Raw genomic sequence first — 27,005 nt, forward strand, 5'->3', positions numbered from 1 at the left:
GGGTTCTGGATCACAGGCCTTTCTTTTGACGAGAACAGTCTCTGCACCATCCTGCCGCGTGGATTGCAATCACGTAATTTAGCTTAATCCACACTTGGTTCAGGTATTCATTGTTTCTTGGGCCTCTGATGAATGTTAGGGTATCCGTGGTTCTCCTGATGAGTCTTGGGCACTCCTCTATGATGCGAAAGAAAATCACATACGTGAGTTCATCGATTATCACCTCTGGAGGAAGCATCTGTGTCTATAATACCGTACTCAGGCAGTACAATGAAGGCTTCCGCGATGACAGTCAGTAGTTGCCAGATTATTTTCTTGTTGGCACGATCTTGGACAAAGTCTGTGATGCTGGTAACTCTCCCTACAAGCGATGGATATGTCTCTAGTATTAACTGAAAACAGGACAGAACATCTCTTGTGATATTCCCGTTGGGGTATGTCATACGTTCTGCAAAACAATGTCTGGGTGTTGGTTGGTTCAGGCGACTGTGTGATGTTCTTAACTTTTGCTCTTAGTTCATCAAAGTCTAATTTACTACTAATGCTTGGATATGGCTTGATTCAAAAGTTTGCATCATCAGTGTGTTGTGGCTTAGATGTGCAATTCTCTTCTTTACCTTGCAACTAGAATGCACAGAGTGTTCGTTATGTCCTTATCCCCATTTGCTTGGAGGAACTGTCCAGTTTCAAGCCACAACTTCTATCCGGGTTCTTTGTCTTGGTTTTCCTGCTTATGCGTCCTTCTTCCTCGTTATAGCTCTCGTCTGCACGTGCTGAGGTTCTTCCTCGTTGTCTGTAGGTTCTTCGCGGTGGGGTTCAGATAAGGGGATCTCACCGATATATGGTTTAATGTCATTTAGGAAGATTCAAGCTCTCCTGCCGTGTAGCTTCACAGCTGAGGGAGTGCAGTCCTCTACGATGAACGGGCTGTTGAATATTAGCTTGTTCCACCTTTTCTTTTTGTGATTTCTCACAAGTACTGTATCACCAGGGAAGATGATTGACACATGTAGTCCTTGAGCTGTGTCTGTTTCAGCATCTCCCTCTGGGTCTGGTGTTGTGCTGCACCCTTTTCGTCATTGCCGCAGTTGGTCTCAAATGACAGCGAGGCTTGATGTCATGCAGTTCAGGTATTCCGACAACTCTGTTCCCAGGACCTCTTGGGTAGACTGGATATCACATCTAGCTCGAGAGGTAAGGGGGGGTCCTCATTCTCCTTCCCGTGACTATCTTGTGTGGCGTGAGATGATGGTCGGAGCCTGGTTGGTTCCGAAGTGCATACAATGCCAATGGTAGACAGTGCAGCCATCCTTTCTTTAGAGTAAGCTTCATCTTGGCTATCCTTTCCTTTAGCAAGTCATTGAGCCTCTCGCATATACAATTTCCCTCTGGATGATACGCCGACGAGAACTTGTGCTTTATACCAAGCAACAAGCTAATCTGTTCAAACACTGTATTTACAAAATGAGCCCCATTATCTGATCTCATCACCTCACACACCACACACCTAGGGAATACTACCCTCACCAGGAATTTGGCAGCACAGGTTGAGTCTGGGTGTATACAGGGACCTGCTTCTATCCATCTAGAGAATGGACACACCACTACAATTAAGTACCTGTACCCGTTACATACTTGAATCATGTCGACGTAATCGACGTGCAGGTGCAGAAATGGCCCATTTGGCCAGGGGATGACTCCTCTCACTACTTTTAATGTGTGCCCAGCTGTGAACTGCTGGCAAATTATGCAGTTCACTATAAAAAATGCAACCTGCTCTGCTAAATTCGGTATGAACCATTCTTCTGCGAGCGTTGATGCTAGATTTTCTTTTGTCATATGGAACGGGTAATGTAATTGTTCTAGTGATATCTTTAGTAGGGCTACAGGCATTACTGGTTTACCAGAGCTGTCTTGCTTCCACAATCCGTCCGAGGGGTTCAAAGAACACCCTCGTCGTTTCCACAGGTTCTTTTTGTCCTGTGGTGCCTCCCGTTGTAGCTCCATCAATTGAGTTTGCCCATATTACTATAAGCCGCTGGTGTGGCTCGAGCTATCATCATACGCTCATGGGTGCGTGCCACTTCTACCTCCATGATTGTCTCATTTTTGGAGGCCATACGCTTGGCTTCCGTGTCTGCTGCATGATTTCCACGTGACACTAAATCTGTCCTGTGAGTATGGGCGGCGCATTTCACGACCGCTATGCCCACTGGGAGCCGTAGTGCCTTAATAAGCCTGTCCAATAAGGCTGCGTGCTGCACTGCCGTGCCATCTGCTCGGAGGTAGCCCCTCCTTTTCCAACGCACTAGTCCTGCGTGCACTGTGGACATCACATAGGCGGAGTAACTGTACACCGTTACTTCCTGGTCTGCATGATTCTCAATGGCGAGTATCAACACCAATAATTCTGCAACCTGTGCTGAATAATGAGATGGTATTCGTGCACTAATGAGTACTTGAAATACTCTATTTGCTATGTGTTTTATTACGGCAACGCCCGTATATCTTTGTCCGTCTTCTTGGTCGATTCTCGACAAAACCGTCAATGAAAATGATCTCATCTTCCGCCAGGGCATTTTCCTTCACTCTGGGGATTTCATCAAAGAATTCTTCGTAGTTTGCACAGTCATGTATCGGCTCACCTTCAGTGACTGGTTCAGCTATAAAAGTGGCTGGATTCACTGTTTTACATCGCACTATTTTAATCGATGGATTAGATATGATCACCTCATAGGCAGAGGCTCTTTCAGATGTCAATGTACCTTTTGGTTTCACTAATATAGAAAATAACGAGTGTTCAACATATAATGTCATGGAGCATCCCCTTACAATGGTTGTTGCCTTCTCTATGGTGAATGCTGTGGCAGCTAAGCTTTGTTTGCATGGGAACTGGCCTCTCATTACTGGATCCAGATTCCCACTGTAATACGCCAGGGGCTTGAACCCCAACAAGGTTTTTTGAGCGAGTACTGCCATCATAACATTGCCATTCGTGTGCAAGAACAGGTAGAATTCCTCTGCATAATTAGGAATCCCGAGAACTGGAGCCACGCTAATTGCTCTCTTTAGTTCTGTGAACCCCTCTTCCATCGCTTCAGTCCATTCAATTTTTCCTTCTGTCGCACGTGCCTTCTTCAGGGTCTGGAGCAAGGGCTTGGTATATGAGCTGTAATCGAAGACCCATGCCCTAACATAGTTGCACAGGCCTAAGAAGCTCTGCATTTGTTTTATCATCAGCCCTTTCTGGGGTGACCCTTTTCCCCTCATGCGGGATTAGCTGGCCTATGTACAGCACATCTTGTTGACAGTATTGTAACTTTTCTTTGTCAACCTTATATCCTTTCTCAGCCAATATAGTCAGAAGCTGGATAGAATCGTGCCTGCATTGCTCTTCAGTGGTGCTGCAGATCAGAATGTCATCTACATACTGCAAAACAACACTGTCTACTGTAATGTTGCTTAGGTCCATTTGCAAGAAAATGGATGGGGACTCACAGTACCCCTGCGGCAAGCTCATACTTTTTAGGCGCATTTGTCTGAACGTGAATGACGTCAGATCTTGTGAGTCACGGTGCAGCGGGATTGAGGAAAATAGCATTTTTCAAATCAATCACCGTGAAGTATTTCGCCTCGATCGGTATGTTACACAAGATAGTAGATGGATTAGGGACAATAGGGAACTCAGCTTCAACAATATTGTTTAATGCTCTTAAATCTTGGATTAGACGCCACGACCCTCCCATGATTTCTTGACGGGGTAAATCACTGTATTGCAGGGTGATTCTGACGTCACAAGGATGCCCTGCTCCATCATGGCGGAAATTGTCTTCGCAATCCCTTCATCCACTTCTCTGGACATGGGATATTGTTGTGCCCTTGGTAAAATTGCTCCTGGTTTCAATTAAATGTTCACGTCTCCTGCTCCTTTCAGGAGGCCTACGTCATAGGGTCCTGTAGTCCATACTGAGACAGGCACCTGGGCCATATCGTCATCAAAATATGCAGGGCGGATCAGTGCCAACATCATTCTCTGTGGCACTTCTCGTTTGGTCATTTTTACCCAAAATATGAGACTCACCTCCACCCTTGTCTCTTCTGAGTCAGGTTCTTCTTCAAACAAATCATCATTGGTGACGTCAGTCACTCGATACACCTCTTCGATGGCGATAATCGCGCACCATTGTCTGCCTTCATCATCATAGCCTTCAACCATTACTACCTTCCCTCGTACTGCTGCAATATGTATCGATAAGGGAAATACTTGTCCCTCTTCTTCATGCATAGGTATTCCTGGTCTGAATAGAAACTCATCAGGGGTTCTCATAGTTCTATCTGCGAGGCCTGGCAATCCCACCATAAGCACAGGCACGCCATATGTGAAGACTTCTGGTTCTAACGGTATAGCTCTCATGGTTATGCGTCCGGAGTATGCTCTGATCATTTTGCATACGTTAGAATAATGCATTCCTGGAGTGGAGCATACTATGCCATCCTCCATGAACGATATAGGTATATTCAACTTTGTCATTAAATCTTGACCCAAAATATTTAGTGGGGTCTGGCGTGAATATAACAAGGGTACATTCATCTCGCATTCCCCCACAGAGACTGGGAGATTGTCCGTAAAGGGAACTCTGCTGTGAGCTCCTGTAAAACTCTGAGTGTCTATGGCCTGGCCGGACAAGGAAAACTTGCCTTCTTGTATGCACGAGCATGTTGCACCCGTGTCAACTAAGAAGGAATATTCTTTCCCCCCTATGACGACATTTACCCTAGGTTCCCTGTTAGGGTCTGGTGTCACTGATAGGATAGAGCACTTCAGAGTTTCACATTACCAGGGTTGACTCCCCCTCCGGAGTTAGTGCCCTGCGACATTTGCGGCAATGCCTGTTGGGATTGCCCCTGTGGCAAATTCCCCATATTCGAGGGTTGTACCCCCTGCGGCGTACCTTGCTGCAAGCCTGGCGCCTGCTGCTGTACTGCTTGATTCTGTGCACTGTCTTGTTGTGGGACAGCACGCTGATTCACCATGCATGTTCCCATCCCTTGGTCATTCTGCCACTTGCCTTGGCTACTGCCCAGGCAACATGTCCTGTCATTCCACACAGCCAACACACTGGCGGTGGTCGGCCCATCTGTCCATCTGGCGTAGCTGGACTGCCCATCTGCGCGTTCTGAAAGCCACCTTGATTATTCTGAAAACCTCCCTGATTACTTTGAAATCCTCCCCGATTACTCTGCATTCCTCTTCCTCTAAATCCCCTACCCCTTGGGTAAAGTCCCGCGCTACCCTGGTTATTCTGTGATGGGTTAGTCACTTGTTGCGCGCTTGGCTCAGCTGGGTTTGTCAGCATGACTCCCTCGAGAGCACACTTTGAGAGTTTCTTTTGCACCAGCTTCGCTTCCTCACATTTACGAGTTGCCTCCTTTTTTGGTTCTTTTCTTGCAACAATCTACAGTAGTGTGCAATTGTCAACTGTATTTCGGCCCAGGGTTTAGCTTCCACTCCTACCAATTTCTTGAGCTGTTGCTGCACCGGTTCTGGCAACCCTTGGCACAATATATGGTAGAATACAGGGATACATTTTGTCCAAGATTCATGCGTTTCGAGCACCCACGCATCTTGGAAGTTCTGAATATAAATCAAGGGATCCTCTGACTCTTTCATTTTTTGAGTCATTATAGCTCCCATATCGGAAGTGTCTGGGTACAGAACTCATAGCACTAGTCACACTGCGGCTCTACAATTATTGAATGGTGCTCCGTCATGGGTAGTGTTAGTTATGGTTACCCCAGGGTACCCAGCCCGCTTCCATACATCGTCTGCTCTCTCACCCAGTATGGCGATCAGAAGACCTTTAATGTCCCCTATTGCCAACGTGACACCCCCTGTCATTTATTCTAACTCGTGTATCCATTTCCCGGCTCCCAAAGTCAGCATTGGAAGCTTGTTTTTCAAGTTCTCTCGATCCATGTGTGGCCATGGGATATATTGTGGTCTTGCGCCCCCCTTTTCTAGCAGCCGGAACTGAAATACGCAGTCTTCCTTCTCTCTCCCCATAGCTCTCCTGTCTATCACTGGGTAGCATTCCCGCATCGCCCTCTACCTGGCAATGTCCTCAATCTGTCTACATAGGCTGGTGCTGTCTCCCCCCTCTGACCGCGGGGTATTCCCTCATGTCGGCCAGGCTGTGCGGCAAACTCTGATGCCCTAGGTGCGGACTCGCTAGTGTCTGACCATCGTACCCCTTGGTCCCTTGGGAGCCGCTTCTCGCGCCGTCTCCCTTCTTCGTGTGTCTCGTCCTCCATCTCCCCACCGGAGTTGGATGCTGATCGTTCCCAGTTCACCCAACTCCTTGCATCTTCTTTCTTCTATATAATACCGACTCTCTGTCCTCACCAAGATAGTCCACATTCAAGCGTGTGTCTCTGCGGCAAAGTCTTTAACAAACTATTTAAAATCTGCAAGGAGCTGGCTAACTCGGCTGCAGTCTCTACCCCTCCTGTTGCCTCCCAGGCTCGTTGCAATGCCCTTGCCTCTCACTTTATCTCAATTAAACCCAGGACATCCTGTCCACCCTCTCCACCTCTCCCCCTCTCCCCTCTCCATTTATGCTTGCTGACCCTCCTTCAGCCACCCCCCACCATCCTTCTCGTCCTTTCCTCTTTTCTTCCCTGATGAGGTCGCTAGACAAGTCCGATCTATGAAAACCTCGTCAAAACAGGTTCATCCCTGTTCCTCTAAAACTGTCAAGGACCACATTGACACCCCCTCACTCCGGCCTTTGCTGATTTTTGCAACCACTCCTTTGCCTCAGGATCCTTCCCCTCTCCTTTTAAGCACTCCTTTGTGCATCCTCTTCTCAAGAAACCCACAGCTGATCCATCTTGTCTGGCTAACTTTCGCTCAATTTCCATTCCTCCCTTTCTGGGCAAACCCTTGGAAAAGTTGACCATCTCTCAGTTAAACTTCATTCCAATTCTGTTGGCTGTCTCCATTATCACCAGTCTGGCTTCAGAGCTGCCAGAAGCATGGAAACTGCTCTCCTGAACATCTGTGAAGATCTGCTCTCCAACCTTGACTCTAACATTCCCTCTGTCCTCATACCCCTTCATCTCTCTTCTGCTTTCGACACTGTCAATCATATCACCCTGCTCATCCGTCTCTGTGATAACCTGGGTATCACTGATCAGGCTCTGGCCTGGCTGACCTCTTTCCTATCTGATCGACCCTCCCAGGTCCAACTTGGGTCCTTCCTATCATCTATCTTCCTCTCTGCCTGTGGTGTTCCCCAGGAGTCTAACCTCTCGCCCTGGCTTTTCAACCAATACCTGGCAACTCTCACCCACTGCATTGCCATTTTCTGCTCAACTTTCCAGTGCTACACTGATGACACTCAACTAATTTTCAGGTTGCCCTCAGCCAACTCCTCTCCCTCTCTCATCTCTGATTGCCTAACTGCCATTCAAGATTGGTGCCGCCAATGATCTTTGTCTGAATGCCAGCAAGACAGAGACCCTCCTCATCGGCACACCTTCACCATCCTTTCCCCTCACTCTCTGGCCGGCATCCCTTGGCCCTTTCCTTACCCCCACCTGCGAGGCTAAGAACCTCGGGTCATCTTTGACTCCACACTTTCCTTCTCCGCCCACATCTCTGAGGTCTCTAAAAAGTCAAATTTCCGACTGCACCTCCTCAGAGGTACTCTGCCTTTCCTCTCCTTCCCCCAGAAGCTCATGGTCTCCCAAGCTCTGGTTCTCTCTAGGTCGGACAGCCTCTTTCTAAATCTACCTGCCTCTACTCTCCGCCCTCTGCAACTAATCCAACACAGGACTGCAAGACTTGTCCTTGGCCGCAAGCCCTGGGATCGTATCTCTCCAGCTCTGAAACCTCTTCACTGGCTCCCAGTGAATGCAAGGATTAAATTCAAAACCCTCTGCATTGTCCACAAGGCTTTCTGGGGCCTGGGTCTAATATACCTTCAGCTATCCCTCCACAAATACCTCCCCCCTCGAACTCTTTGCTCCTCCCTCTAACTCCCTCAGGGTCAGTCGTTTTTCAAAGAAACAAGCTGGGGGTAGATCTCTGTTTTCGGCTGGGGCCTCCCTCTGGAACAGCCTCCCTGCCACTCTAAAACTTGAGGAGAACCATCTCCAGTTCCGGAAGCACCTTAAGACATTCCTCTTTTCTTCTGCCTTCGCTCCCTCTCTCCCCTGCTGATCTGTTCTACCTTGGCCCCATGCACCTGGCCACCGTCTGTCCTTTGGGACCAGGTACCTGCTCACCCTGCCACCCTCCGGCACTATCTCCAGGCCACCCCTTGCACTGGGGTCTGTATCTATACTCATACAGCACCCCCCTTTTTTCTTCCTGCACTATCAGACCTACCCTGCCTGCTGCCTTAAACCCAGCACTTGCCAGTTGCTGACTGCACCACCACTGTTTGTTGCCTTTATTATTTATTTATTATTATTTATGTGTTTCTCCTTTGCTCTGCACTCTCCACTTCTACCCCCTTCCATGCACTTTTCCCCTCCCCCTCTCCCATGAACTGGCATGTTCTCAATGTCACTGGGCTTAGTAAGATTGTTGTTTTGTTCTCCCCTGTTCCCCTCCCTTGCCTTGTCGCGCTCTGAAACACGTGTGAAATAAAATATCAATATCAATATCAATTATCAATCTGCCTGTCCAGGAGAGAGAATTTAGGAAATACCTGCTCTGCAGATTTCTGAATACCTGCTGCAGTGGCATCTACTATGGCCATCTCTGCTTCCCAACCACCCTCACCACCACCATCATGATCTGGAGGGCCTGGAGAGGGGAACGGGCGCAATGACGTAGAGGAGGATCAAGAGCAAGATGAAGATGAGGTAGTGGAAGTGCCTACCTCCAGCACCCGGAATGAGTACTGGGTTCTTTAAGAAGGTGTGTGGGGTCCCGAAGGCGAAGGCTGTCCTTGTTGAATGCATTGAGTGTCGGGTAAAACTCAGTCATGGACAACAGGGGCACTACTCCTTCGGGACCACATCAATGCACCGCCACCATTGTTCTAACCACCCGGTTACACTGAGAAAGGCTGTTTAACTCGTCTCCTTCTTATGTGAACCTTGTACACACGTGGCCTAGTGACCCCCACTTGGGTGTGAGATGACTTCTTCTGGACCCCCTTCAGTCAGGTTTCTCCGGCGCTATCTATCTCTCGTTACACAATATTTCCAGTTCCCATTACTTTAAAATGACTGCATCCCCGCTCCTGTTACTTTAAAATTACCACAACCTTGTCCCCTTAGTATGCCATTCTCCTTTGTTTACTCACCAATCGTCTGCTTGACTCAAGGCCCTCGATATTATCTCCTCCTCAAACCGACGACTTTCGCCTTCCGTATGCAGAGTGCCCATGGAAACCAGGTAGGAATTTCGTTAAAGAGGGACCCTGCCCACCATCTCTGTTTTTCTTGCACAAGATATCTATTTGGCCGCTCTTCAGGAGAAACCCTGCAATCTTTCGGCTAGATGGTGGAGGATGTCCGATCGTCCGAAACAATGGGTCAGAACTATCCTACCACTGCTACCACATGAGTTTAGGGCCCTTAACAGGTAGCGTCACGTGCAGTAGATGGGATGCAGAGTAACTCTTACACCAAATAATCAAACCAAATCAGGGAGATGGCAAAGCGTGTTTTACTGTTTTATTATCAATTGTCTAAAACAGGGATTTACAAGAGACATAAACGGACGTCGCACAACATTATCTCTCAAAGCATTTCATTAAAAAAATACTACTTTTATAGTAAAAAGTCATACGTGACGTCATACTACATGGCAAACACGTGAAAACCTACAGGGGGTTGTGATAGGCTCAAGGGGAACATCTAAGTATATTTTCTTTAAGGGATTGGGTAGTGATTGGGTCTCTACAGTCAGGTGGACAACTCATGCCCACCCCTAGTGCAACTCTTCTTCAACAGTTAACAGATACACAGGACATCATTGGCTCTCAGACTATAAGGCTCTTCGTTATATGGCCTACAATTGATTGGCATGCTCGTGCCCTTCTGGAACATTCGGCTCAATAGCAGGAAGTAAGCTAATACCCCAGGTGTCAGTAGGTGGACTTGACTGTGTCTCCCCACCCAATTAGCCCAACCTCTCTCATCACCCATGCCTTCGGCCATGAAGATTGCCTTTGTACTTGGCCTTGCAAAGTATCCTTGCTCCTGAGAATATATGGGAGTGTGAGCATGTGCTATCAGAGTTCTGGGCTACATGCCAAACTTCTATTTTCATCCTTAGCTCATGTGACAGGAGACGGCAATTTGGCCCATTTTCTAGCATTTAATTGTATTAAATGAATAAAACTTGACACTCATAGTGTTCTTTCTTTGCACCTTAACAAGGCATGACTCAGCTTCTCACATTCACTGTTCTTCAAGGGTAGATAACCAGTTCTTGGCTGCTCCAGCCCTTGACACCAGGCTAGACAGCCCTTCACGGTTCTTCCACGATTCCAGCTACTTGTTTGCTGTGACACAGCTTCAGCCTTCTTCTCCATGGGCTTGAGCTTACTAAAGTTGTGACATCGATATCCAGTTTCTATATAATGGCAGCTTCGCCTGTAGCCTATTCACTCGGTATAGCTAGCTTCTATGATCACTTAGTCTACTTACGTTGCTCGTCTGTACATTTATTCAACGGGTTCTATTTTCTGCAGTGCTCTTCACACGTGCAATCTTCATTTCACATATGAAGCTTACTCGATAATTTACTTTGTCATTAGATTCGATGGGGTCCATTCGTTCTCTTCTTCAGCCGGTCTTCTCAGTGCGTCTCGCTCACCTCTTGTGACGTCACCAACTTCGCTTTCTTTAATTTTTTATATTCGTTTGAGGACCTCCTCCAAGTGATGGCTCTCTCTTCGGGGATGCATCAGATAGGGTTGTTTTAGTGGATACCTTTTCTCAAAGATTCTCAGCGGAATAGTCACAACTGCTGTTGTCAAGCATGGCGTGATTTCTGGCTTCCAGCATATAAGTGGGACGGGGGCGGGACTTCCTGCAGAGGCATTTGGCTGCTCCTCTACAACACGCTATTACATGTATGCTTGCAATTCCTCCAGAGACCTGCTTAGTGATTGATATGCTTGCCCACACCAGCTACCATAAAAACACCCTTAGGACACTACCTGCTTCTGCTCAATTACTACATCAGCTCCCTCCAGCATCCACACTATTTAAATGCTTACCTCTGATGAGCCCTTGCTTGCCTCCATGACCTCGTATGCCAGTAGCTTTCCTGCGCCACCTGCTAAGATTACCACAACAATGGAGGCATACTGCCCCACTAATACAGACCCCTGCACGGCACTTATGATGATGCACCACAGCTACAGGATGTCAGTTTCCAAGTTATGGAACCCACAGGATTGCCGACCACATTTGCATTGCCTCCACCAGCACCAACACACCATGTCCCTGGTCAGACTACCACATCATATACTTCTCTATCCCTCAGTCTTCTAAACCTAAACCCACACTCAACCCTCTCCCGCCAGCAGTAACACGAAGCTCCGGAAGCTCACCAAAGACAACATCTTGCCCCTTCTAAACACCCAAGGCCTCCAGCCCCCCTTCGAATCCAATCTCTTTTCTTTAGTGGATACTTTCACCTCAATCCTGAAAACCATAGCCCCCTAGCTCCTCACGAATTTAAAACAGTCAGACACTCAAATTCATGGTTTACCCCCTTCCTTTTGGAACTGTGTACAAAGAAACAACAGGCCAGCTAACCGGGCTAAATTATCCCACCGACTCTCTGAAAAAGGAGTTCTACAACATATACAGATGCTACAAATCTACAACTACCGCAGTCAAATCGAACTCCTTCAACTCTAGAATTAGTGAAAACCAATTCTGATGTAAAAGATATTTTCTACATCTGCAGAGAACTTGCATCTCCTGCCCAACCCCCTACCACTATCACTAAAAGCATCACATGGTGCACAGACATGCAGGCAGCACTTTTCGGTAAAATCGATACCCTAAACCCGAAAATCCTCTCTCATCAAGCTACATTCACCAAACATCCCAAAACTACTATTATGAGCTGCACTCCTCTCCCCTTTCGCCCACCACCACCCAGTTCTTTTGCAGAGACCTTTCTGAAAGTTAAGTCCTAAAGCTGGTCAAAAGCCTGAAACCGTCCAAATGTAAAGGCGATGTATGCCCTGCCTCACTCATCAAAGACTGCACTGAAATGTTAGCCACCGTCATCACGGCCTTTATAAAGGCACCATAGCAGCCAGCCTCAAAGAAGCGTGGGTCTTCTCTCTCCTAAAAGAAACCTCACTAGACTCAGCCATTCCATCCAACTATAGGCCAATCACCACTGTCCCCTTCCAACTAAAAATCCTAGACCACACAGCCTACCTGCAAGTTCAGCAGTTCCTGGAGGACAACAAAATCCTAGGTATGCGTCAATCCAGCTTCCGCCCAAGGCACGGGACTGAATATGCCCTTCTCGACTTAAAGAATCAGCTAGACGAGATCAGGCATGAAGGAAACTCTGCCCTGCTCCTCCTCCTAGAGTCGTATCTGAGCCACCAAAATCCGCTGCCACCACCTCCCCACGTATGCTAATTTCTCCTCACCTGCCACTGCCTGGATTGCATCCTTCTTGGAAGGTAGGGTCATGAGAGTCTTTTCAGAGATGGCTAACCCATCACTTGTGACGTACCTCAAGGGTCCTGCATTGACCCTACCCTTTACAACATCTTTACCAGGCCACTCTTTAACATCTTAGATTCACTTGGCATAGCTACACCAACTATGCCGCTGATACTCAAATTCTGATCCCACTCTCAGTCAAATACGCAGGTGACTCAGCCACTCTCAACAACATCTACTGAACTATACAGGCATGGGTGGCAGCTAATCACCTATGCCTCAACAGCGACAAGACAAAAATACTAATTGTAGGAACAACAAATGCACTGAAATCCATCATCCATAGATACACGGCTTTCCAGATTGACAATAGCCAAATTCCCATCTCACCCTCCGTAAAGACTCTAGGAGTTTATCTCGACGCTTCACTCACTATGTCTAGGCAAGTAAGTACCATTGCCTCTTCTGCAGCCTAAGCCAGCAAGGTCCTCAAGGCAGCCAGTCCTTTCCTCACGATCGCCCGTGCCATCATTGGCTCTAAGATTGACTTCTGCAATGTCTTATTCACAGGCACCTGTGCTGGAAATATCCAGAAACTAAAAGTCGTCAAAAACAATGCCTTGAGATTGGCCCTCCATATCCCGAAAGGATAACACATCTCTAAAGCTAGAAGAGAAGCACACTGGCTCCCCATCAAAGAACGCATCACCTTTAAAACACTCTCCATTACCCACAAGTGCCTCCCCAATACAGCGCCCCAATACCTCACCCAAAGAATCACCTTCAAGACCCACTAGGACCCCCAACACTGATCGACTTGTCATTCCCAAAGTAAAGAGATGCAAAGCCGGAGGCTCAAGCTTCCCCTACCTTGCAGCCAAACTCTGGAATGAACTCCCACCCACCTTGAGGGCTGAGTAATCCTACTGGATCTTTTGGAAAGCTCTCAAAACTCAGCTGTTTGCCTAAACACGCAACACCACCTGCACACCGCCCCTACTTGTCAAACAAGGATCGCCATCTCCTCCATACTATACTATTAACATGCTTGCTAATGCCGTTCAATCATGTAATTGTGCTACAATTGTAACTGCACCCAGGCTACCCTTATTGTTTCATGACTTAAAAAAACACAATCATATGGCACAATATGCTCCTGACTTGTACCTGCAACAGTGCCTCAATGCTTCCGGGTTGTATGTGCGCTTTACAAATGAAATAAATAAATGGAAGACCCCCACACCAAATACCCACACAAAGGCCAGCGCTCCCCTGCGATCCTTCCTGACAACCTACACACCCCATGCTTATGATTCCCCCTGCTGCACCCACCCTGACTTGCCTTGAAGACCTTGGCTCTACCCCCATAATCAAGGAGCACTACATGACCTGCACCTTGATCAACGCCTGTTCCTTAGCTGCTCATGCCCTAGAGATCAATGACCTTATCACTTCCCACAACCTTGATGTCGTGGCCATTTCATAAACCTGGCTGCACGGTGCATCAGGGCCTACCCTATCATTGCCCATTAACACTGGCTTCACAATGCACCGGAATGACCGGCTTTCCTCCTGGGGGGGTGCTGTCACCCTCATAGCGAAGGATTCCCTCCCCTTTAAAAAGGTTAACACCACCCTCAAAGGGAATACGGACATTTTATCCATTAAAACTCTGCTTTTGTGTATCGGCGCTATATAAATAAACTATCATATCATATCAAACTCTCCCCACACCCATCTGCACCACTACTCTCCACATCATTTATCGGCCACCTGGCCGTACTCTAAGCTCTGAACTGAACCTCCTCCACATCATGGAGGATAACAGCAAAGCTTTTGAAAATCATCCTCTTGGGTGACCTAAACTTGGGCCTCAACGACCAAGAAGACCCCATGCCTGCTCTCTGGCTAGTGCCCCCCCCATAGGCACCAAACACTGTATCAGCAGCCCCACCCACCTAAAAGCAGCACTCGGGACTGGATCGCAGACCTTAACTGCAATGTTGCAATCAACGCCAACACTGCCAGTCCATGGTCTGACCACCGCATCATCGATTTTTCCATCCTTCTCCCCAGGAACCCTATGCTTACAGCCGTACCACTTCCACCAGCTCTCACATGCAGTTCACGAAAGCCTATTAAAGAAAGCATCCTGCCGTGGCTGGACACACCCAGCCTCAAGCCTCCATTCTCAAATTGACCCTAACGTACCAGCAGTCCCAACCTTATCAATAGCTGTCAACACCATTGCCCCATTAGTTCTTCACAAAGCCAAATAAGTCAGACAATCTAGCTCATGCTTTCCCACAGATCTAGCAGAAGTGAGCAACAAGAAGCGCCAGCAGAATGAATGTGGAAGGAAATCCTTCAGACGCTCTGAAAGATGAATTCGCCAAAATAGCCAAGCAATATAAGCTAGCAATTATATCAGCTAAAAGCACTTCCTACAACTCCAGAAACACCAAAGACGGATCAGACACCAGAGAGATCTTTACCATATTCAAGGAACTAGAGACCTCTGCCCTCCCACACCCTTACTAAGGATTAAGCCTGGTGCACTAACATTAAATAAGCAATGCTTTACAAAGTCAGCACTCTGAACACTAAAATCCTGACCAATCAAGCCAACCTCCACACCCCCATCTCAGCCCCCAGCACCTCCTTTGACCAGCTTAACCTCTTGATCCAACAGTTTCACTTTAAAGTGATGCCGGTACCAGAAGTCCTAGCCATCATCAAAGGTCTAAAACCTTCCAGGTGTAAGGGAGATGTATGCCCTGACTCCATTATCAAGTCCTGCTCAGAGACTCTAGCACCACTCATCACTGTGCATTTATAAACGCCTCCTTCTCTTCAAGCTTTGTGCCTACCAGCCTGAAGGAAGCATGTGTACTCCCCATTCTAAAAAGAACTCCCTTGAGCTCACTATTCCCACCACCTACAGGCCCATCGCAACTGCCCCCTCCCTACTACACATTTCAGATGGGGCGACCTATCTGCAAGGCCAACACTTCCTAGAAGCCAACCACATCCTTGGGATGCGGCAGTCTGGGTTCTGCGTTGCTGGGCCTAAAAAAACAGATGGATGAGATCAGGGATGAGGGAAAGCCTGCACTCCTTCTTCTGCTGGATCTGTCCATCGCATTCGACCTGGTCAATCACAGAATTGTGTGCCACCACCTCACTACCTCCGCTAAGTTCTCCCCTATGGCTACCGCTTGGATCGCTTCCTTTCTTGAAGGAAAAGTCATGAGTATTTGCAGAAAGCACTAGTGCTTTGCCATCCCCCATGCCATGCGGGGTACCTCAAGCTCTTGCATATCCCCGACACTGCACAACATCTTCACAAGACACCCCTTGGACATCCTGGACCCCCTCAGCATAGCCTACACCAACTATGCCGACAACACCCAGATTCTACTTCACTTATGGGTAACTTTGACTCCAACCCCCTCAATGACACCTACTCTACGATTCAGGCTTGGGTGGCGACTAACTGCCTATGCTTAAATGGGGACAAAACTAAAATCCTACTAGCTGGACCTGCTGCAGTACTAAAATTCCTCAGTAGACAATACTCAGTCTTCCACATTGATAACATCTTGATCCCTGTATCATTGTTGGTAAAGACCCAGGTGGTTTACCTCGACACCACACTCTCCATGTCCCGCCAAGTGAACACTATTGCATCCTCAGCAGCTTATGCCACCAAAGTACTAAATGCATCGAGACCTTTCCTTTCCAAAGACAGCTGCCTTACTACAGCCCGAGCAGTCATCCGCTCAAGGCCGGATTACTTAATGTCCTCTTCGTAGGCACTTCTTCCAGAAATCTTCAGAAACTACAAGTTATACAAAATAATGCCCTGCGAGCAGCAAAAAGAATACATGTCAGCTGCCAGAAGAGCTGTTCACTGGCTGCCGATCTGAGAACGCATCATGTTCAAAACCCTTTCTATCACCCGTTAGTGCTTCTCTAACACTGCCCCCCACCTCACCCAAGAAATTACCAAAGCCCAATCCACCAGGCCCTCCAGGACGCCATATACTCACCGCCTACTCCTACCTAAAGTCTAGCGAGAAGAAGCAGGAGGTGCTAGTTTCCCCTACATCACAGTCAAACATTGGAATACCAACACTCAGAGCAGAGCAATCATACTGGGTATTCCGCAGAGCCCTAAAAACTCAGCTGTTTGAATAGACAGACTTGCTATCGCTCCGTTACTGTTATTTCCTCACACCTGTACCTGCTATACTTGTACCTGCTTACCAAAATTGAATGTAATTAACATGTTCCTGTAACCAGCGCCTCGATGCCCTTGCGTTTTTTGTGCGCTTAATTAATTAATTAAATAAATACATAAATTGGGCCGTGAATGTGATGTGTAAGTCTTGCATGCCTGTGGTGTTAGGATGCATTGGCCGGGAATGTGATGTGTAAGCCTTGCATGCCTGTGGTGTTAGGATGCATTGGCCGGGAATGTGATGTGTAAGCCTTGCATGCATGTGTGGTTAGGATGCATTGGCCGGGAATGTGATGTGTAAGCCTTGCATGCATGTGTGGTTATGATGTATTGGCCGGGAATGTGATGTGCAAGGATTGCATGCCTGTAATGTTAGGATTCATTGAGCCGGGAATGTGATGTGCAAGCCTTGCAGGCCCGTGTTGTTAGGATGCATTGGCTCGGAATGTGATGTATAAGCCTTGTAAGCCGGTGGTGTTAGGATGCATTGGCCGGGAATGTGACGTATACGCCTTGCAAGCCAGTGGTGTTAGGATGCATTGGCTGGGAATGTGATGTGTTAGCCTTGCATGCTCATGGTGTTAGGATGCATTGGCCGGGAATGTGATGTGTAAGCCTTGCATGCCGGTGGTGTTAGGATGCACTGGGCCAGGAATGTGATGGGTAAGCCTTGCATGCTCGTGGTGTTAGGTTGCATTGGCTGGGAATGTGATGTGTAAGCCTTGCATGCCGGTGGTGTTAGGATACATTGGCCGGGAATGTGATATGTAAGCCTTGCATGCCACTGGTGTTAAGATGCATTGGCCGGGAATTTGATGTGTAAGCCTTGCATGCTCGTGGTGGTAGGATGCATTGGCCGGTAATGTGATGTGTAAACCTTGCAGGCCCGTGGTGTTAGGATGCATTGGCTGGGAATGTGATGTGTAAGCCTTGCCAGCTCATGGTGTTAGGATGCATTGGCCGGGAATGTGATGTGTAAGCCTTACATGCCAGTTCGTGGTGCTAGGATTGCAATGGCTGGGACTGTGATGTGTAAACCTTACATGCCCATGGTGGCTAGGATGCATTGGGTCACAAATGTGATGTGTAAGCCTTGCATGCCTGTGGTGTTAGTATGCATTGACCGGGAATGTGATGTGTAAGCCTTGCATGCCTGTGGTGTTAGGATATGTTGACCGGGAATGTGATGTGTAAGCTGTGGTGTTGGGATGGATTGGGCCAGGAATATGATGTGTAAGCCTTGCATGCCTGTGGTGTTCAGATGCATTGGCCGGAAATGTGCTGTGTAAGCCTTGCATGCCTGTGTAGTTAGGATGTATTGGCTAGGAGTGTGATGTGCAAGGCTTGCATGCCTGTGGTGTTGGATGCATTGGGCCGGGAATGTGATGGGCAAGCCTTGCAGGCCTGTGTTGTTAGGATGCATTGGCTGGGAATGTTATGTATAAGCCTTGCAAGCCGGTGGTGTTTGGATGCATTGTCCAGGAATGTGACGTATAAGCCTTGCAAGCCGGTGGTGTTAGGATGCATTGGCCGGGAATGTGATGTGTTATCCTTGCATGCTCGTGGTGTTAGGATGCATTGGCCGGGAATGTGATGTGTAAGCCATGCATGCCGGTGGTATTAGGATGCATTGGCCGGGAATGTGATGTGTAAGCCTTGCATGCCGGTGGTGTTAGTATGCATTGGCCCAGGAATGTGATGGGTAAGCCTTGCGTGCTTGTGGTGTTAGGTTGAATTGGCTGGGAATGTGATGTGTAAGCCTTGCATGCCGGTGGTGTTAGGATATGTTGGCTGGGAATGTGATATGTAAGCCTTGCATGCCGCTGGTGTTAAGATGCATTGGCCGGGAATTTGATGTGTAAGTCTTGCATGCTCGTGGTGTTAGGATGCATTGGCCGGGAATGTGATGTGTAAGCCTTGCATGCATGTGTGGTTAGGATGCATTGGCCGGGAATGTGTTGTGTAAGCCTTGCATGCCCATGGTGTAAGGATACATTGGCCGGGAATGTGATGTGTAAGCCTTGCATGCCCGTGGTGTTAGGTTGTATTGGCCGGGAATGTGATGTGTAAGCCTTGCATGCCAGTGGTGTTAGGATGCATTGGCTGGGAATGTGATTTGTTAGCCTTGCATGCTGGTGGTGTTAGGATGCATTGCCCAGGAATGTGATGTGTAAGCCTTTCAAGCCGGTGGTGTTAGGATGCATTGGCCGGGAATGTGATGTGCAAGCCTTGTAGGCCCTTGTTGTTAGGATGCATTGGCTGGGAATGTGATGCATAAGCCTTGCATGCCTGTGGGGTTAGGATGCATTGGGCCGGGAATGTGATGTGTAAGCCTTTCATGCCTGTGGTGTTAGGATGCATTGGCCGGGAATGTGATGTGCAAGCCTTGCATGCCCACGTTGTTAGGATGCATTGGCCGGGAATGTGATGCAAACGCCTTGCATGCCTGTGGTGTTAGGATGCATTGGGCCAGGAATGTGATGTGTAAGCCTTTCATGCCTGTGGTGTTAGGATGCATTGGGCTGGGAATTTGATGTGCAAGCCTTGCAGGCCTGTGTTGTTCGGATGCATTGGCTGGGAACGTGATGTGTAAGCCTTGCATGCCTGTGGTGTTAGGATACATTGGGCCGGGAATCTGATGTGTAAGCCTTTCATGCCTGTGGTGTTAGGATGCATTAGCCGAGAATGTGATGTGCAAGCCTTGCATGCCCGTGTTGTTAGGATGCATTGGGCCGGGAATGTGGTTTGTAAGTCTTGCATGCCGGTGGTGTTAGGATACATTGGCTGGGAATGTGATATGTAAGCCTTGCATGCCGCTGGTGTGAAGATGCATTGGCCGGGAATTTGATGTGTAAGCCTTGCATGCTCATGGTGTTAGGATGCATTGGCCGGGAATGTGATGTGTAAGCCTTGCATGCTCGTGGTGTTAACATGTTCCTGTAACCAGCGCCTTGATGCCCTTGCGTTTTTTGTGCGCTTAATTAATTAATTAATTAATCAATTAATTAATTAAATAAATACATAAATTGGGCCGTGAATGTGATGTGTAAGTCTTGCATGCCTGTGGTGTTAGGATGCATTGGCCGGGAATGTGATGTGTAAGCCTTGCATGCATGTGTGGTTAGGATGCATTGGCCGGGAATGTGATGTGTAAGCCTTGCATGCATGTGTGGTTAGGATGCATTGGCCGGGAATGTGATGTGTAAGCCTTGCATGCATGTGTGGTTATGATGTATTGGCCGGGAATGTGGTGTGCAAGGATTGCATGCCTGTAATGTTAGGATTCATTGAGCCGGGAATGTGATGTGCAAGCCTTGCAGGCCCGTGTTGTTAGGATGCATTGGCTCGGAATGTGATGTATAAGCCTTGTAAGCCGGTGGTGTTAGGATGCATTGGCCGGGAATGTGACGTATACGCCTTGCAAGCCAGTGGTGTTAGGATGCATTGGCTGGGAATGTGATGTGTTAGCCTTGCATGCTCGTGGTGTTAGGATGCATTGGCCGGGAATGTGATGTGTAAGCCTTGCATGCCGGTGGTGTTAGGATGCACTGGGCCAGGAATGTGATGGGTAAGCCTTGCATGCTCGTGGTGTTAGGTTGCATTGGCTGGGAATGTGATGTGTAAGCCTTGCATGCCGGTGGTGTTAGGATACATTGGCCGGGAATGTGATATGTAAGCCTTGCATGCCGCTGGTGTTAAGATGCATTGGCCGGGAATTTGATGTGTATGCCTTGCATGCTCGTGGTGGTAGGATGCATTGGCCGGTAATGTGATGTGTAAACCTTGCAGGCCCGTGGTGTTAGGATGCATTGGCTGGGAATGTGATGTGTAAGCCTTGCCAGCTCGTGGTGTTAGGATGCATTGGCCGGGAATGTGATGTGTAAGCCTTACATGCCAGTTCGTGGTGCTAGGATTGCAATGGCTGGGACTGTGATGTGTAAACCTTACATGCCCATGGTGGCTAGGATGCATTGGGTCACAAATGTGATGTGTAAGCCTTGCATGCCTGTGGTGCTAGTATGCATTGACCGGGAATGTGATGTGTAAGCCTTGCATGCCTGTGGTGTTAGGATACGTTGACCGGGAATGTGATGTGTAAGCTGTGGTGTTGGGATGGATTGGGCCAGGAATATGATGTGTAACCCTTGCATGCCTGTGGTGTTCAGATGCATTGGCCGGAAATGTGCTGTGTAAGCCTTGCATGCCTGTGTAGTTAGGATGTATTGGCTAGGAGTGTGATGTGCAAGGCTTGCATGCCTGTGGTGTTAGGATGCATTGGGCCGGGAATGTGATGGGCAAGCCTTGCAGGCCTGTGTTGTTAGGATGCATTGGCTGGGAATGTGATGTATAAGCCTTGCAAGCCGGTGGTGTTTGGATGCATTGGCCATGAATGTGACGTATAAGCCTTGCAAGCCGGTGGTGTTAGGATGCATTGGCCGGGAATGTGATGTGTTATCCTTGCATGCTCGTGGTGTTAGGATGCATTGGCCGGGAATGTGATGTGTAAGCCATGCATGCCGGTGGTATTAGGATGCATTGGCCGGGAATGTGATGTGTAAGCCTTGCATGCCAGTGGTGTTAGTATGCATTGGCCCAGGAATGTGATGGGTAAGCCTTGCGTGCTTGTGGTGTTAGGTTGAATTGGCTGGGAATGTGATGTGTAAGCCTTGCATGCCGGTGGTGTTAGGATATGTTGGCTGGGAATGTGATATGTAAGCCTTGCATGCCACTGGTGTTAAGATGCATTGGCCGGGAATTTGATGTATAAGTCTTGCATGCTCGTGGTGTTAGGATGCATTGGCCGGGAATGTGATGTGTAAGCCTTGCATGCATGTTTGGTTAGGATGCATTGGCCGGGAATGTGTTGTGTAAGCCTTGCATGCCCATGGTGTAAGGATACATTGGCCGGGAATGTGATGTGTAAGCCTTGCATGCCCGTGGTGTTAGGTTGTATTGGCCGGGAATGTGATGTGTAAGCCTTGCATGCCGGTGGTGTTAGGATGCATTGGCTGGGAATGTGATTTGTTAGCCTTGCATGCTGGTGGTGTTAGGATGCATTGCCCAGGAATGTGATGTGTAAGCCTTTCAAGCCGGTGGTGTTAGGATGCATTGGCCGGGAATGTGATGTGCAAGCCTTGCATGCCTGTGGTGTTAGGATGCATTGGGCCAGGAATGTGATGTGTAAGCCTTTCATGCCTGTGGTGTTAGGATGCATTGGGCTGGGAATTTGATGTGCAAGCCTTGCAGGCCTGTGTTGTTCGGATGCATTGGCTGGGAACGTGATGTATAAGTCTTGCATGCCGGTGGTGTTAGGATGCATTGGCTGGGAATGTGATGTGTAAGCCTTGCATGCCTGTGGTGTTAGGATACATTGGGCCGGGAATCTGATGTGTAAGCCTTTCATGCCTGTGGTGTTAGGATGCATTAGCCGAGAATGTGATGTGCAAGCCTTGCATGCCCGTGTTGTTAGGATGCATTGGGCCGGGAATGTGGTGTGTAAGTCTTGCATGCCGGTGGTGTTAGGATACGTTGGCTGGGAATGTGATATGTAAGCCTTGCATGCCGCTGGTGTGAAGATGCATTGGCCGGGAATTTGATGTGTAAGCCTTGCATGCTCATGGTGTTAGGATGCATTGGCCGGGAATGTGATGTGTAAGCCTTGCATGCCCATTGTCTAAGGATACATTGGCCGGGAATGTTATGTGTATGCCTTGCATGCCCGTGGTGTTAGGTTGTATTGGCCGGGAATGTGATGTGTAAGCCTTGCATGCCGGTGGTGTTAGGATGCATTGGCCGGGAATGTGATGTGTTAGTCTTGCATGCTGGTGGTGTTAGGATGCATTGCCAAGGAATGTGATGTGTAAGCCTTTCAAGCGGGTGGTGTTAGGATGCATTGGCCGGGAATGTGATGTGTAAGCCTTGCGTGCCGGTGTTGTTAGGATGCATTGGCTGGGAATGTGATGTATAAGCCTTGCAAGCCGGTGGTGTTTGGATGCATTGGCCAGGAATGTGACGTATAAGCCTTGCAAGCCGGTGGTGTTAGGATGCATTGGCCGGGAATGTGATGTGTTATCCTTGCATGCTCGTGGTGTTAGGATGCATTGGCCGGGAATGTGATGTGTAAGCCATGCATGCCGGTGGTATTAGGATGCATTGGCCGGGAATGTGATGTGTAAGCCTTGCATGCCAGTGGTGTTAGTATGCATTGGCCCAGGAATGTGATGGGTAAGCCTTGCGTGCTTGTGGTGTTAGGTTGAATTGGCTGGGAATGTGATGTGTAAGCCTTGCATGCCGGTGGTGTTAGGATATGTTGGCTGGGAATGTGATATGTAAGCCTTGCATGCCGCTGGTGTTAAGATGCATTGGCCGGGAATTTGATGTGTAAGTCTTGCATGCTCGTGGTGTTAGGATGCATTGGCCGGGAATGTGATGTGTAAGCCTTGCATGCATGTTTGGTTAGGATGCATTGGCCGGGAATGTGTTGTGTAAGCCTTGCATGCCCATGGTGTAAGGATACATTGACCGGGAATGTGATGTGTAAGCCTTGCATGCCCGTGGTGTTAGGTTGTATTGGCCGGGAATGTGATGTGTAAGCCTTGCATGCCGGTGGTGTTAGGATGCATTGGCTGGGAATGTGATTTGTTAGCCTTGCATGCTGGTGGTGTTAGGATGCATTGCCCAGGAATGTGATGTGTAAGCCTTTCAAGCCGGTGGTGTTAGGATGCATTGGCCGGGAATGTGATGTGCAAGCCTTGTAGGCCCTTGTTGTTAGGATGCATTGGCTGGGAATGTGATGCATAAGCCTTGCATGCCTGTGGGGTTAGGATGCATTGGGCCGGGAATGTGATGTGTAAGCCTTTCATGCCTCTGGTGTTAGGATGCATTGGCCGGGAATGTGATGTGCAAGCCTTGCATGCCCGCGTTGTTAGGATGCATTGGCCGGGAATGTGATGCATACGCCTTGCATGCCTGTGGTGTTATGATGCATTGGGCCAGGAATGTGATGTGTAAGCCTTTCATGCCTGTGGTGTTAGGATGCATTGGGCTGGGAATTTGATGTGCAAGCCTTGCAGGCCTGTGTTGTTCGGATGCATTGGCTGGGAACGTGATGTATAAGTCTTGCATGCCGGTGGTGTTAGGATGCATTGGCATGGAATGTGATGTGTAAGCCTTGCATGCCTGTGGTGTTAGGATACATTGGGCCGGGAATCTGATGTGTAAGCCTTTCATGCCTGTGGTGTTAGGATGCATTAGCCGAGAATGTGATGTGCAAGCCTTGCATGCCCGTGTTGTTAGGATGCATTGGGCCGGGAATGTGGTGTGTAAGTCTTGCATGCCGGTGGTGTTAGGATACGTTGGCTGGGAATGTGATATGTAAGCCTTGCATGCCGCTGGTGTGAAGATGCATTGGCCGGGAATTTGATGTGTAAGCCTTGCATGCTCATGGTGTTAGGATGCATTGGCCGGGAATGTGATGTGTAAGCCTTGCATGCTCGTGGTGTTAGGATGCACTGGCCGGGAATGTGTTGTGTAAGCCTTGCATGCCCATCGTCTAAGGATACATTGGCCGGGAATGTTATGTGTAAGCCTTGCATGCCCGTGGTGTTAGGTTGTATTGGCCGGGAATGTGATGTGTAAGCCTTGCATGCCGGTGGTGTTAGGATGCATTGGCCGGGAATGTGATGTGTTAGTCTTGCATGCTGGTGGTGTTAGGATGCATTGCCAAGGAATGTGATGTGTAAGCCTTTCAAGCCGGTGGTGTTAGGATGCATTGGCCGGGAATGTGATGTGTAAGCCTTGCATGCCGGTGGTGTTAGGATTCATTGGCCTGAAATGTGATGTGTAAGCCTTGCGTGCTCGTGGTGTTAGGTTGCTTTGGCTGGGAATGTGATGTGTAAGCCTTGCATGCCGGTGGTGTTAGGATGCATTGGCCGGGAATGTGATCTGTAAGCCTTGCATGCCGCTGGTGTTAGGATACATTGGGCGGGAATGTGATGTGTAAGCCATTCATGCCTGTGGTGTTAGGATGCATTGGCCGGGAATGTGCTGTGCAAGCCTTGCATGCCCACGTTGTTAGGATGCATTGGCCAGGAATGTGATGTGTAAGCCTTGCATGCCTGTGGTGTTAGGATGCATTGGGCCAGGAATGTGATGTGTAAGCCTTTCATGCCTGTGGTGTTAGGATGCATTGGGCTGGGACTGTGATGTGCAAGCCTTGCAGGCCTGTGTTGTTCGAATGCATTGGCTGGGAACGTGATGTATAAGTCTTGCATGCCGGTGGTGTTAGGATGCATTGGCTGGGAATGTGATGTGTAAGCCTTGCATGCCTGTGGTGTTAGGATACATTGGGCTGGGAATCTGATGTGTAAGCCTTTCATGCCTGTGGTGTTAGGATGCATTAGCCGAGAATGTGATGTGCAAGCCTTGCATGCCCATGTTGTTAGGATACATTGAGCCGGGAATGTGGTGTGTAAGTCTTGCGTGCCCGTGGTGTTAGGATGCATTGGCTGGGAATGTGGCGTGTAAGTCTTGCATGCCCGTGGTGTTAGGATGCATTGGCCGGGAATGTGATGTGTAAGCCATGCATGCCGGTGGTATTAGGATGCATTGGCCGGGAATGTGATGTGTAAGCCTTGCATGCCAGTGGTGTTAGTATGCATTGGCCCAGGAATGTGATGGGTAAGCCTTGCGTGCTTGTGGTGTTAGGTTGAATTGGCTGGGAATGTGATGTGTAAGCCTTGCATGCCGGTGGTGTTAGGATATGTTGGCTGGGAATGTGATATGTAAGCCTTGCATGCCGCTGGTGTTAAGATGCATTGGCCGGGAATTTGATGTGTAAGTCTTGCATGCTCGTGGTGTTAGGATGCATTGGCCGGGAATGTGATGTGTAAGCCTTGCATGCATGTTTGGTTAGGATGCATTGGCCGGGAATGTGTTGTGTAAGCCTTGCATGCCCATGGTGTAAGGATACATTGGCCGGGAATGTGATGTGTAAGCCTTGCATGCCCGTGGTGTTAGGTTGTATTGGCCGGGAATGTGATGTGTAAGCCTTGCATGCCGGTGGTGTTAGGATGCATTGGCTGGGAATGTGATTTGTTAGCCTTGCATGCTGGTGGTGTTAGGATGCATTGCCCAGGAATGTGATGTGTAAGCCTTTCAAGCCGGTGGTGTTAGGATGCATTGGCCGGGAATGTGATGTGCAAGCCTTGTAGGCCCTTGTTGTTAGGATGCATTGGCTGGGAATGTGATGCATAAGCCTTGCATGCCTGTGGGGTTAGGATGCATTGGGCCGGGAATGTGATGTGTAAGCCTTTCATGCCTCTGGTGTTAGGATGCATTGGCCGGGAATGTGATGTGCAAGCCTTGCATGCCCGCGTTGTTAGGAAGCCTTGCATGGCCGGGAATGTGATGCATACGCCTTGAATGCCTGTGGTGTTATGATGCATTGGGCCAGGAATGTGATGTGTAAGCCTTTCATGCCTGTGGTGTTAGGATGCATTGGGCTGGGAATTTGATGTGCAAGCCTTGCAGGCCTGTGTTGTTCGGATGCATTGGCTGGGAACGTGATGTATAAGTCTTGCATGCCGGTGGTGTTAGGATGCATTGGCATGGAATGTGATGTGTAAGCCTTGCATGCCTGTGGTGTTAGGATTGGGCCGGGAATCTGATGTGTAAGCCTTTCATGCCTGTGGTGTTAGGATGCATTAGCCGAGAATGTGATGTGCAATCCTTGCATGCCCGTGTTGTTAGGATGCATTGGGCCGGGAATGTGGTGTGTAAGTCTTGCATGCCGGTGGTGTTAGGATACGTTGGCTGGGAATGTGATATGTAAGCCTTGCATGCCGCTGGTGTGAAGATGCATTGGCCGGGAATTTGATGTGTAAGCCTTGCATGCTCATGGTGTTAGGATGCATTGGCCGGGAATGTGATGTGTAAGCCTTGCATGCTCGTGGTGTTAGGATGCACTGGCCGGGAATGTGTTGTGTAAGCCTTGCATGCCCATCGTCTAAGGATACATTGGCCGGGAATGTTATGTGTAAGCCTTGCATGCCCGTGGTGTTAGGTTGTATTGGCCGGGAATGTGATGTGTAAGCCT

This window comes from Ambystoma mexicanum, chromosome 7p, assembly GCF_040938575.1.
Source record: "Ambystoma mexicanum isolate Mex_15411 chromosome 7p, UKY_AmexF1_1, whole genome shotgun sequence".
NCBI classification, from domain to species: domain Eukaryota; kingdom Metazoa; phylum Chordata; class Amphibia; order Caudata; family Ambystomatidae; genus Ambystoma; species Ambystoma mexicanum.